General features: G+C 34.9%; 1 long non-coding RNA gene across 1 annotated transcript in view; it reads left to right on the top strand.

The window, feature by feature from the left end:
- Nucleotides 1-3,791: 3,791 nt before the first annotated feature.
- Nucleotides 3,792-13,188, top strand: part of LOC109367334 — an 11,765-nt gene continuing 2,368 nt past the window's right edge. Inside the window, exon 1 of the long non-coding RNA XR_002114388.1 lies at nt 3,792-3,839. This is a non-coding gene — a long non-coding RNA (uncharacterized LOC109367334). The remainder of the gene's footprint in view (nt 3,840-13,188) is intronic.

The following is a 13,188-nucleotide window of genomic DNA, read 5'->3' as shown; positions in this document are numbered from 1 at the left end:
TTTTTTTTTTTTTTCTTGATATGTGGAATAAAAGATATAGCAAAAGTAATTCAATTATTACTTCTAACAAAGTATGTAACCTTCCTGATGCTTTTTCGATAGAATTTTGGTGTGGGTAGAAAAGCAACCTTTACCAATCAGTTGTCACAAAATATGAAAAATATTAGCATCTTCTAACTCTACAACTGGACAGGAAGCACAAAGAGCTCACTTTGTTTCTTCCTGACATTAAAAAAACAACTACAATAACAACAACAAAACACAACACAACAACTGCCAAAAAAAGGTTCGGATAAAAATCGGAGGAACAGCATGACCTCTTGAAGTAGCTGCACAGTCAGTTGTCATCTTTAGAAAACTGCTATGTGTACAAGAGATTGCAATAAATTTTTGAAAAAGAATCCCAGAGAGGTCAGTTACTGCTTAATGATGTCTCACATCATTGTTCTGAATTTGTTTAACTGGTACTTAACTACTTCAATTTGAATAAAGACGTATTAAACCTCTGGGCTTACAATAAAATAGAATGTATTGCAACAAAATAAAGAAAAAGTTTTTTTTTCATTCTGATCAGGTTTTCAGAAAAAAAATATAGCATGTTCAAGGGAAAAAAAGACAATCTTTCTAGACAGAATATTTGATGTATAATCTAGACAGCAGTTAATAGATTTCAGAAGCTTCCTGAATATGTTCACTTGTTTTCCATTTCTGAAGGAAAAATAGGATAGAGAATCACTGTTACTTAGATACAATTTTCTAGAGTGAAATTAAAATCTTATTCAAATATTTAGCATGATTCACTGGGGTCAGAACTTCATTAATCTTCCTAAATAATACTATATTTTTGATACTATGCATGTATTTCTTGGGATGTAATTTTCACTTACTAATATTTCTAGTTATTAATATGGTAGGAATAGCAGGTTAGGTTAAGACTAAGTATTCTTAGTCTTCTACAGGTTCTACAGGTTGACAACCTCACAGTTTAGTTTCAATTTTGAAAATGAGTTCTATTCACATGTATGTCATGGCATTACCATCTTTGATCTCTGCGCCTGACATCTTGTGATCACAGTAAGTTTATTAATGATACCATGTACATCATTTGTCTAAATACAAATGATTAAACCTGGCCTGAAATAAAGTAGTACTGTTCAGAAACTTAGAAGAAAGGGAAAATATTAATGACAAAGGGAAAAAAAAAAAGGTTAGCAGAGACCTTGAAAAGAAGCTAATCCAATGAAATAACTGTGGATAATTTTTTCTAGCTGTGAGTAAATTTTTAGTTGCCACATCAGTTGAAGCTAAAAAGAACTTGCTGTACAGGTCAGGGAGGAAACTATGCTGTCTGAAGGAGTTACCAAAATACAGAAATAAAATAAGGTTCAGGACAGGAGACTTTAAAAGCACTCTGCTGCATTTCTAGAATAAGGTAGAGCACTGAGTTCACCAAAGTAAATAGCTGTACTGTGTTTTCAGAAATGAAATATCCACCATAGAACTAGACAAATACTTAATATGATGGGTGAGCAATTGGCTGATGGGGCAGGATCAGAGGGTTATAGTAAATGAAGTAACATCATGCTGACAATTAGTTACTAGCAGAGTTCTGCAGGGCTCCATTTTAAGGCTAGTTCTCTTCAATGCTTTCATGAATAACTTGGATTCAGGACTTGAAGGTATATTAACTTTGTAGATGACACAAAAATGAGAGGAGCTGTTGAATCCCTTAAGCGTGAAGAGGCCTTGCAGTGAGATCTTGCCAAACTGGAGAGCTGGGCAACCACAACCACAGGAGGTTCAACAAGGTTCAACATGTGTGGAGCTGGGAATTGGACTCTGTGTTCCTTGTAGGTCCCTTCCAAGTTTGTATAGTCTATGATTCCAAAGACCCATCTCAATTAAGAAACAGTGGTCATGTGTTAGGCTGGATAGTAATAGATTCTAACTTAGAGATTTCTGGCCTGTTGACCATAACACTTTCTGCCTCTGAATCCCATAGCCTCAAAAGCTAAGCTGGTATGCTTTCTCTGGGCTTTTGTCAGGATCACTGTACCAAGTTCATTCATTCCATTGCCGTATAAGGACAGGCTGTTACACGTAAATGGGTTTGGGCAGGCGGACAAAGATCAGGGGGCGCCCCTGTTGATCTATCTTGTATTTTTTTGTTGTTTGTTTTTTGAGTTATGGGATGGATCTCAAAGGGATCCATCGCAGATGGAGCTTCAAGTTGTAGTCAGCCAGTTGTAGTCAGTCAGTCAGCCAGTTGTAGTCAGTTGTAGTCAGCCAGTTGTAGTCAGTCAGTCAAGTTGTAATGGGGTCTAGGTCTCACAGGTAAATTGCCTTCACAACTGAACCGCTCCTTGCCTCATGTGATCAATCAGTGGTTCAGGCCATGACACAACAATTTCCATACATAGGCAGTGTACATCTGGTGGAATTCAGGACCCAAGTGGACTCCTTCTGTCCTGGCTTCACAGATGTAAGGTCACTATTGCTTCATGTCCTCAGGTCCATCAGAGGCAAGGATGAACATGTATTTCCAATAGTACGTGCATACACACAATACTAATAGAGTTGTCCACACAGACCAATGCAGAGAGAAAACAACACCTTAAAAGCAGGAAAACAGAATCTGATAAAGAAATATATTGCTTGTTGCCACTTAGTGTTAAGGATTTTCTGCTGAATTTCTCTTAAATCTTTGAAGTAAGAAAATCATAATATTATTTACTTCTACTTTATTAATAGAATTCCTTTTCTTTAAATACATGGTCTCCTAAAAATATAGTTTCACCTTTTTTTAAATGATTTGTATCATTGCCTTATCCTTCTGCTGTGTCACACTACTTCCAGATGAGTCTAACATTTGTCATAGAGGAAATGAATGCAGCACAAAGTCAAATTTTATTAAAGCTTTGGCTCTCTCTTTCACTACTAGAAGCTTTAAAAGTAGTTCTGAATTGATGATGCAGCTGGCTGTTTCTCCTTGGATCTCCTAGCTCCATCTCTGATTACATACATCAACAATTTGAGCAATGTTTTTTATCTCCCACTTTCAGAACAATTAGCAAAAGTTAATGCTAGAGTCATGTTAGCAAATGCCCACAAGACTGGGGATGATTTTGGTTGTGATGGCATACTATTCTGTTACATAATATCATTTTTCAATCAAAAATATGAAACCATGAATATTAGAATCATTCAGTTGGAATGGACTTACAAATATTGAGTCTAATGGCTAAGATGTCTCTAAAAGATTTAATTGTAGTATAAATTAAAGCTAGATGGAAATGATTATTAACTTAATTCTTTTCTCATGAACAAACCTGCTTTTTCAAACATTTTCTCTAAATTGTAGTTAAATTGTTTTCTACTTATTGTATCAAATCTATCAATCAACATTGTATTGTTTCTGCCCCCTAATTAAATGAACGAAGGGCAAGTAAATAGCTATTAAAAAGATTCACTTAATTAAAAGTGTTCTGACAAGATTTCCTCAATGCTAGTATTAGACTTGTTAGAGGCATCTTAACAATTTCACTCAATCTTTGTAGGTCCATTTCAACAGAACTATTCTAATGTGAACTTTCTGGTACAAGGTTGTATAAGAATTGTTGAGTCACAGCCTGAACCACTGATTGATCACCTGAGGAAAGGACTGAATCAGCTGTGTGAACACAGGTGAAGGCAATTCAGCTGTGTGACCGGAAGAGGCACAGCCCAGCCCCATCCCTCCTAGATCCTATTTAAGGGCTGACTGCCAGGGAGAAAGGATCTCTTTCTGGAGATCCTTCCTCTATGAAGTTTCTCCTGGGATCCTAGATCTTTGGACACAGGTGAGTGTTCTTTCCCTGTTTGTTTTTTTTTTTTTTTTCCCATTTTCATCTTAATAATCTTTCTAGCTGTAACACCAACTGTAACAAAGGTGAAGTCCATATGAATATTAATAACTAGTAATAGTAATATAAATATCTGAGGAGCACTCAAATACCTTGAATCTATACAAATCACCTTTTGTACTATTCAGACAAATCTGTTCTTTGTATTTCCTGGTGTGTTATTCATTTTTAAACAGATGTAGATCTTTGTAGTGTGTTTAATTAAATGTTCAATAGTGTGAACTACGCCTGTTTATCAGTCACCACTGTTATAGTTCTTAAATGGCTCCAAAAACAATGCCTCTTCATTCCATAGAAGTACTACAACAGATAGAAAGAATACAATAACGCTGATACAGCAAATTCTCAGGTACGGAATATTGTTTTTCAGTATAGTCACCACTAGTAGCCATGTATTTTCACTAGTGATGCAGAAGAGCCTGCATTCCTCTGCAGTCATGGGCCTGCATAATAAAAAAGAGGCATTACTACAGAGCAGTCCTTGTTGCTATTTGTTCATTTTTTTTTCTTGAAAGAGCAAAGAGCAATTCCATGAGTCAGTAAGAGTTCATATATTTTCAAAACTATTTCTCAGATTTGGTATTTTCTGTGAAACCTATGGTTTTCGTTTTATAACAGTTGGCATTAAAATCCTGATCATTTCAGTAGTAATGGGTAATATTCTACCCCTCAAATAGAGCAAGAACTTCCAGGGCTATAGTAAAATGTGTGTGTACACTCAAGTCCACAGAATCACCAGGAGACTACAGATCAAACAGTCTGGCTCATAGCAATGTAATTTTCTCATTATGAGAAATAGGACAAGTCACGTCTCAGTTCCTTTCTTCAAATCAACCACTATTCTCATTCAGCCTGCCTTGATGTGCTGTCACAGTAGCTTTATCTGTTGTGTGGAAGCACTCGGTGCCTGTTTCTTTTCTGCTCGTGGTAGAAAAGAAAGTACAATCTAAGAATTCTGATCATAATGTCCCCAGAGATCTTGGGCTCTGAACTACTAATCTTTCTCTTCTGCCAGGATCTTCAGGTAGCTTACACTGCTTTACACAAAATCTTCAACATAGAGTAGTTAAGTGATTTTTATAGTTACAAGAATTTATGATTTAACATGAGCTGCAAAAATAAAATGAAGTAAGTTTGCAGTTGTGTAAAAGTACAGTCTGTACCTTCCATCACTCAATGATGAAAATTACTCTGGAACTTCATATATTAATCTCCTTAAACCTGCTGTTGTATATGTTGAATGTGCACGCCTACTCAGTGTTGTGACTCTGGCCTGGTGGTGTATGATTATATGAATCCTAACCTAATTACTCTGCATTTCTTTCTCAAGACTATCTATGGAAATTAGCTTGTCTACTTTGCTTCTGTGCATTTGCAGATGTTTCTTTTCCTATTTTCTGTTGTCAGTAAATCTTACTGCTTCTGGAATTTCCTCTTCAACAAATTATTAACATCCAATGTTAAAAAAAAAAATAGGAGGAACTAGGCTAATGTTGAAAGGCTGTGCATGCTCTTTGCCATTTCTTTTCACAATTTCATGGTATAAACCTGACTATTCAAATGGCAGAGCCTATGAGTTTGTGCATGTATGAGCACAGACCTACGGTCTTTACAAGTCATAAGAAAAATCAGAGTCAGTGTAGTGAAAATTTTTCACTTCTCATTATGAATTAGAAAAGTACTAATAATGACTATCTGCTTCTGTAAAATGGAAATTTATCGTACATATGCTGTCACTATATAGGGCATCTTTCACTTATGAATTGAGACATCTTTATCAAGAAGTCAATATGATTCAAACATACTTCAAATGAATGACATCTGATTCCAACTTTTTCTGTGTATTTTATCTAGTGTCTTTCTTGGACTTGATTTCTGTAAATGTGTGTGTCGCTAACTTTTGGTAATTATGTTTGAATTTAATTTAGATAGCTGTTATGTTTAATTCTTCACACTTTAAATACAGTAATGGAATAAGAATACTCAATACCTCATGATTCAGATTACCAAAAAATTGATTTGCTGTATTAAAAGTAGTTTGGATTCATTTGCTTGTTGATTCTTTTAATCTAGAAGGGTTACAATGCCTAGTGTTAGATTTTTTTTTTCAATAGCTATTATATGTAACACAACCATATTCATGGTATTGTGTTCATATACTGAATATTTAGAAAAATAATTAATACACAGTGTATGTTTATGCAATGACTGCTCCAAAAATAATGCCTCCTATTTTTATTATCTCAATGTCAGAGATAGATGCTGATGGTATGGCAGTAGAACAATCTCACCAGTACTCCATTACATTTTGTTGCTGCGCAACAGATGGCAACAGAGGGGCAATCTGACAAAATAACATATGGAAATACGCATGAAGAAAAGATGTCATTTTTTCCACTTGGAAAAAATTGCACACCTTGACATTCATTGAGGCTTACTGAATGTCTATGGAGATAAAATAGTGAATGTGAGCACAGTGAGGCAGTAGGTGGTGCATTTCAGCAGTGGTGACTGTGACCATGGGTCACCTCCACTGGTGCAGAATTTTACAAGACATGCAGGCTCTTGTTCATTATTGGTGAAAATGCATAGCTACTGGAGGTAGCTATGTTGAAAAATAATATTTTTTAGCTGAGAAATTGCTCTATCAACTTGTGTCGTTGTGTTCTTCGTATCTTTGCAGTTTCCATGTCTTTCAAATAGGAAGAGTAACCTGAATAGATAGGATATTTGATATATCAGTATTGATTTGTAAGCCTAATTCTTATATCAAATAGTAACTGAATGTAGAATTTTTATGCGTTTTGAAAAAAAAAAAGTGATTTGCCTGTTTATACACCATTTAAATATAAATTTAGTTATGATTACAACATGACATTAATTTAACTTTACCAGTAGATAATGCCTACAGATGTTTCATTTAGTATGTAGCTGGATTTTTATTGTTGGTATGTTTATAGTGCTTCAGGGAATGGGACGTTTATCTGTGATTAAAGCTTTTGTATATGACCATAACAGATAATTGAAAATGTCATACTTCTGATTTATAATAGGAACATATTCTCTGGATCTCATTTATACTTAACATGACACAGATATTTGCTATAAATATATATCCAGGAACACTTTTTAAAGCTTCTATTACATTCTATTTTAGTTTTTCCCATTTTTGTTAGGCATTATGTCTTGCAGGCTTTTGAGACACTGAAATATTGCTTAGCTTGGTGCAAGTTCTTGCTTTCATCTCTGATATCAGAGTTATTTTCATTTACTAGCGCTTCTAAAATCCATGCCACCCTCACTTTTTTTTAAGCTTCTTTTAGAAAATCAAGTTGATGTACATGAAGTATTGTATGTGAACTATGTGGTTTGTTTCCTGTAGATAATCTAGTCTGTTGTACAGACACTGAATATTCAAGATAGGCATTTTACCATAGCCCCCTGTGCTCCTGGATTACACAGATGAATTATTCATACTTCGACTGTTTTAATTTATGTGAGCTTTTTCACCAATGATCATGATAGCCCTCCTTTTCAAGTTAATATTGTTTTCATTGACATAAACCTTAGGAACCTGAAAATTCTTAGGTGAATAGGCTAGCAAATATCTACAGAAAGCAGCTGATCTAGTTTCCTAAGTTCTAACTGTATTTTGAGAAGGCTTACTTTAATGAAACTTCCTTTGATTTAATTTGGAGAACACTTAGCTTGAGCAGAAGTGAAAAGAGTAAATGTTGTGATTTGCAAAGTGCAAGAAATGGTAAAGGTATTTGATGGAAGAAAGATGTCTCAATAAGAAAAAAGAAGGAATATGGAAGAGGTCTGAGTTTACTTGGAAATCGAAAGGAGGAATTTTGTTGCTGCAGCAAAATACTATGGCTGAACGATTCAAGGTAACAGTCATTTGTTAAAAAGCTTCTGGAAAGATGTGACAGGGTGAGATGGCTCTGGCGAAACCTGATGTCATTCATTGAAACAAACACAAAACAAGGAAATATAGGACAGAGAGAACTGTCATACTCAGTAAGTACTAGCTGGGATCCACAAATGAACTCAGAAGTGTTAGCTAATAGTGTTGGAGATCACTCTGTACTCGGCCCTGGTGAAGCTTCACCTTGAATACTATGTTCAATTATGGGCCCCCCATTACATGAAAGAATACACTGAGGCCCTAGTGAGCACCTGGAGAAGGGCAGTGAGCCTGATGATGGGTCAAGTCTTATGAGGAACAGCCGAGGGAACTGGGATTCTTTAGTCTAGAGAAGGCTCAGGGGAGATTCTATGGCTCTATTACTACCTCAAAGGAGATTGTGGCAAGGTGAATGTCAACCTCTTCTCCTGTTTAACCAGTGATAGGACTAAAGGGAGTGGCCTTAGGGGAAGATTCAGGTTGAATGCTGGGAGAAATTTCTTCTCTGAAAGAGTGGTCAGGCCCTGGAACTTGCTGCCCAAGGAGATGGTTGACTCACTGTCCCTGGAGCTGTTCAAAAAATGTTTAGATGTTGTACTAAGGGATGTGGTTTACTGGGGAAATATTGGTTGTAGGTGGAAAGTTTGACTGGATGATCCTGAGGTCTTTTCTATCCTTGGTGATTCTATGATTCTAATAGTTGTGATATTTGAACCTGAACCTACTACAGCTGATACAGTTGCATCTGTAGGAATGTAATTTGTCTCGAGACAAAGTCTGTCCTCCTCACCATACCACTTTTTTTTTAATGGAACATGGATTATTGATCTCCATCTCGTGTCTGTAGTAAGTAGAAAACAAGTTCTTTTGAATACTGATCCCATCCTGTATACTTAGATGAGCTAAAGCTCTGATACTTCTTCACTGACTAAAAAAAGATTCTTGGTAATCTGCTTTCGTCATTTGTGAACATGTTTGTGTTCCCAGTTTCAAACTTTGTCCACAATCTCACCAGGTCTTTTTAAGTGAATGCTGCAAATTTCTCAGCCAAACAACTGATGTTCAGATTTGTTTGTGGACAAAAAGAAACCAGGTTTTGTTGCTGTTGTTTTGTATAAGTATTGTTGACACTGAAATTTATTTTAGACACTAAAAGCTGTATTTTGTGGAGAACTCTAGAACTCAATATCAGATATCAAGTTGCTCAGATCCATTTTTTTATTTTAGTGGAGTCTTAAAACTTGTCTAATCTTTGTTAACTTTACATACAGTTCAGAAAGGTTACTTTTGGAAATTCAGCCCATCAGCTGAAGCGAATTAAGATATTTGATTGGAGAATGAAATAATTTCTTATCTGTCTATTCTCAATTATGATACTAAATTACTACAGTTAGAATTCTTTTAGGGGTCCATAAAGCAGGAAAAAATCAGGCTAAACAGCAATTAAAATCTAATTTCTTTCCTTTAATGTTCAGACTAAACAAGTCAATACTGTATATTTAACAGCTACAGAAATCCTTTTAATAATTACATTACAAACTAAAACAAACAGACTTGATCTGTGCAATCATTTGAGGTTGAAAATATTCTATGATTGTTGGTAACTACTAATGAAACAGATTGTTTCAGGATATCCAAGCAGCAGGATGCTTTTATTAAAACTCATTCCTAGTTTATGAGCTGATGACAAACATCAATCAATACAAAAGAAATTCCAAAGAAAAGCCTTTTTGTAATAAGGGAAACATGGAAGAAAGGAAGTTGCTGAATGCCAAGTGTCCTAAAGAAGCTTGTGGTGGTATTTTTCTTTGGCATGATTGGATGGATGAGTACTTATTAGTAAGTTTTATGTAGAAGTATCTTTTTGGTGCCAATTGCAGTATCTTGAAAACTGAGGTTGATTTGTAGCTTGAAGTTCTTAGTAGTGAGAATGAACACAGTTAGATGTTGTAGACTGAATAATGCTTCTTTAAGTTGGGGAAAGTTAACTTCTGAGGATAATTTCTATGAAACCTTCAGCATGAGAGTACAATATGATACAAATGTTTCTTTGTGAGCCTTAGAATTATTGTAAGGAGTCTCTGAGAGTGAAGTTCGTCTTACAACACTACAAGAAATATTTTATGATGTATTTAATTTTGCATCATATCTGAGTACAAAACTTGGAAAGTAGGACTTCATAGGTTCTTTGTCCATCCTGTTAATGACTGCCCTAGCTTCTCCTTTCTTCAGATGGTTTGATTGGATTTCTGTGATTTTTTTTTTTTTGTGTGTTGTTGATCCTTTTCTCTTGAAAACACTTTGTAGAGACCTAATGCGAACATAGCTCCAGTCTGACACTTTCTCTGTTCCCCTGCACCTCTGCAAACAAAGCAAAAGAAACATTTTGAAGTAACTTTACTTCAGATTATTTGAGATTCAGTCAGAGGAAAGTTAGTTTTTCTGTTTCTATTATATCATTCTGTTGCTGGGTTGGTTCTTTGAACAGAATCTCACACCTCTGAACATACTAGAGTTCAGACATGCTCTCTTCTAATTAGTATTAGTCATACAAATTCTACAGAGTATTGCCAAAAATTTCTGCAGTCTTTTGTTTTAAAACCATTGAGTCTGATAAAGACCGATAACACTCCAAAACAGAACTTCCACTGTCACACATACGGTAATATGTCAATTGGGCGATGGATTAAAATTGTGTATATAGAAGCTGATTCTTTTTCCAAACAGTAAGGTAGCTCAGGCTTTTTGGATATGATTAAAATTAATATTTACTTATTGAACATGTTAATAGACTTTGGCATAAAAACATTTAGAAAACTAGTAGCAGTACTTCTGTACTCATCTATTTTCATGCAACTCCTGTACCCTTTCAAAATAAATATTAAACAGCTTAATATTTTAAGAGATTTTACTATTTCTAAAGGATGCTAAATATTTCATCAAATTTTGAATTTAGGCCCAGTGGCTCACAAATGTTATGTATAAACGCAATTGCTCTCATGATGGCAAGACCTCTGTATTATTTATAATTTTATAGTTTACTTAGATTTAATGAAGAGTTTTGAAAGGAAACTTCTTGTAGAGAACAATTTTTTTGTTTTAATAACAGAAGAGTTTTGTTCAAAATACTAGTTTTATTGCATCAATGATTTACCCAACTATTATTTTTAAAAGTGAAAAACATCATTGTATGTTTAGTTAAAAAGCTGTTTCAGTTGAATGCAAATGCATTAGCTTTTTCCAAATCCCCAATCAGTAATGCATTTTGACTTAAGAAGCAAGGCTTCAACAATTTCAGAGGATTTTTTTAATGTGAATGTTTTCACTTCTATACAAGTTATTAGAAACTTTGAAAAATATTTTACAAAATCAGTACGAAGTATTGAATGAGAGATTTTACATTTTTTCCTGAAGTTAGAATTTCTCCAAAGAAAGGCTTTCTCTTCAAGAGAAGTGGTATCTTTTAAAAACCATTGTGCTGACTGTAATCTTTGCCTTCTGATAGCATGTATTGCAGAGCTGTAACTCCAAATGTGAGTGCTAGAATAGCTGCAGTTTGGAAACGCCAATGCTTGTAAAGAAAGAGTTCAAGCTCATTGATGGTCTTATTCAAGTTCATAGTCTGCAGAGCTGTAACACATTCCCTTTGAAGAGCATTAATCACAGTTACCAACATGATATAGCATCAAATTCCCTAGTGAAACACAAGATGTACATGGCTTCAGAGTCTTTTCTCTATAATATTCAAAGTAGAAGTGTATTAAATTCTATAGATATTCTGATTGAGAAATTCAGATTTCATTCCCATCATAAGGCCTTATTTTTGCATAAGGAACTAATTGAACTTCAATGCCCACCTTGGTTTTGTTAAAGTAACAACTTTTGTACTATTCTGTTGACACCGTCATTTCATTCTTGTGTAGGTAGGGCATCTACTGGCCACAGCTTCAATGGCAGAAAGAACTTGGCAAACTAAAACCTAGTATGGCCTACAAATGGCAGTCAGTGCTTCAACTGGAGATATATTAAATACTGGCAGATAGTCTTCTAACTGTGACATCAAAATTGGAAGTGTTCCAAGTTTGTGAGACAGTCCTGATCCTATTGTAAATGAATATGAACAATTTTTCATGATAAATTTTTGCAGACAGCATTTCTAAATCCAATATAAGCAATGAAATAATGTTTATTCTAAAAGTATGTTGGGGATCTGTTGCCCAGTACTTTGTTATTTTTATTCTTAGTCTAAAATAAAGGAGCAGAAAATAGTTCTCCAACTTATATTATCTTCATTGTCTCTTTGAAATGTGTATCTTTTACTCAATAACTTGACAGACATTCTCAGGTAAGTGGCTTAGTTGTTGTGTTTGGGTGGTAAACATCATTGGATTGTAGATAATCATTCCTGCATTTGCCTTGTTTTTCTGTTTATATCAGCTTAAGATCAGGATGTTCATTTGAATTATCTTCATAAGAGAATATTGCAGTTGCAATCTGTCCAAATGACAACAGGATTTTCCCGATAAAATTAAGAGTAAAGATGTTTGGTAGTCATCTTAACCACCTCTCTTCATGTCCTTAAGTAATGCTTGCTTTTTGGTGTTTCTTTTCTGTTTTGGTATATATTAATGATAAATTTGAGATGGATTTAAGCAGATGTTTTCTGTTCTATGGTTTTTGTTTTTTGGTTTTTCTTTTTTTTTAAGTGGTAAAATAAAAAAAAGAAGGGTCATTAAATTGTAGAATGGTTTAGGCTGTAAGGCACCTTAAAGATCATCTAGTCCCAAACCCCCTACTATGGACACAGTATATTAGATACGGCTGCTCAGGACCTCATCCAACCTGAGCTTTAATGTCACTGCTTCTCTAGACCACCTATTCCAGTGCCTCACCACCTTCTGAGTAAAGAATTTCCTTGTAACATCTAAACTATATCTCACCTATTCTTTATCCATTGAATAGCCCAGACTTCAAATCCTTCTTTATCCTATTTAGAGCTAAGTGTATGGTGTGGAACCGTGTCAAAGGCCTTGAACAAATCCAGATTGATGAATAGCCTTTCATTTTTCCACTGATGCCACTGCTCTGTTATAGATTGGTCAGACACAATTTGCCTTTGATAAAACCAGCTGACTTAGATCACTTCCTTATCTCAAATGTGCTTTAACATCTTTTCCAGGAGAATCAGTTCCATGATATTTCTAGGCTCATGGAGTAAGCACAGAGACTCACCAGGCTGTATTTCTCTGGGTCATCCTTTGTCTCTTTTGTTATAAATATAATATGCATGTGTGCATGCATATTAAATTATTTCCAATTAGTTGGCTTTTAAAACATTATCTTGTAATAATTCAGTTCACACTTCTTTTAAAAAAA

The sequence above is a fragment of the Meleagris gallopavo genome, chromosome 4 (assembly GCF_000146605.3).
Source record: "Meleagris gallopavo isolate NT-WF06-2002-E0010 breed Aviagen turkey brand Nicholas breeding stock chromosome 4, Turkey_5.1, whole genome shotgun sequence".
Classification (NCBI taxonomy): domain Eukaryota; kingdom Metazoa; phylum Chordata; class Aves; order Galliformes; family Phasianidae; genus Meleagris; species Meleagris gallopavo.
Note: the sequence above shows the minus strand (reverse complement) of the source record. Positions and strands in the feature narration are given on the sequence as shown.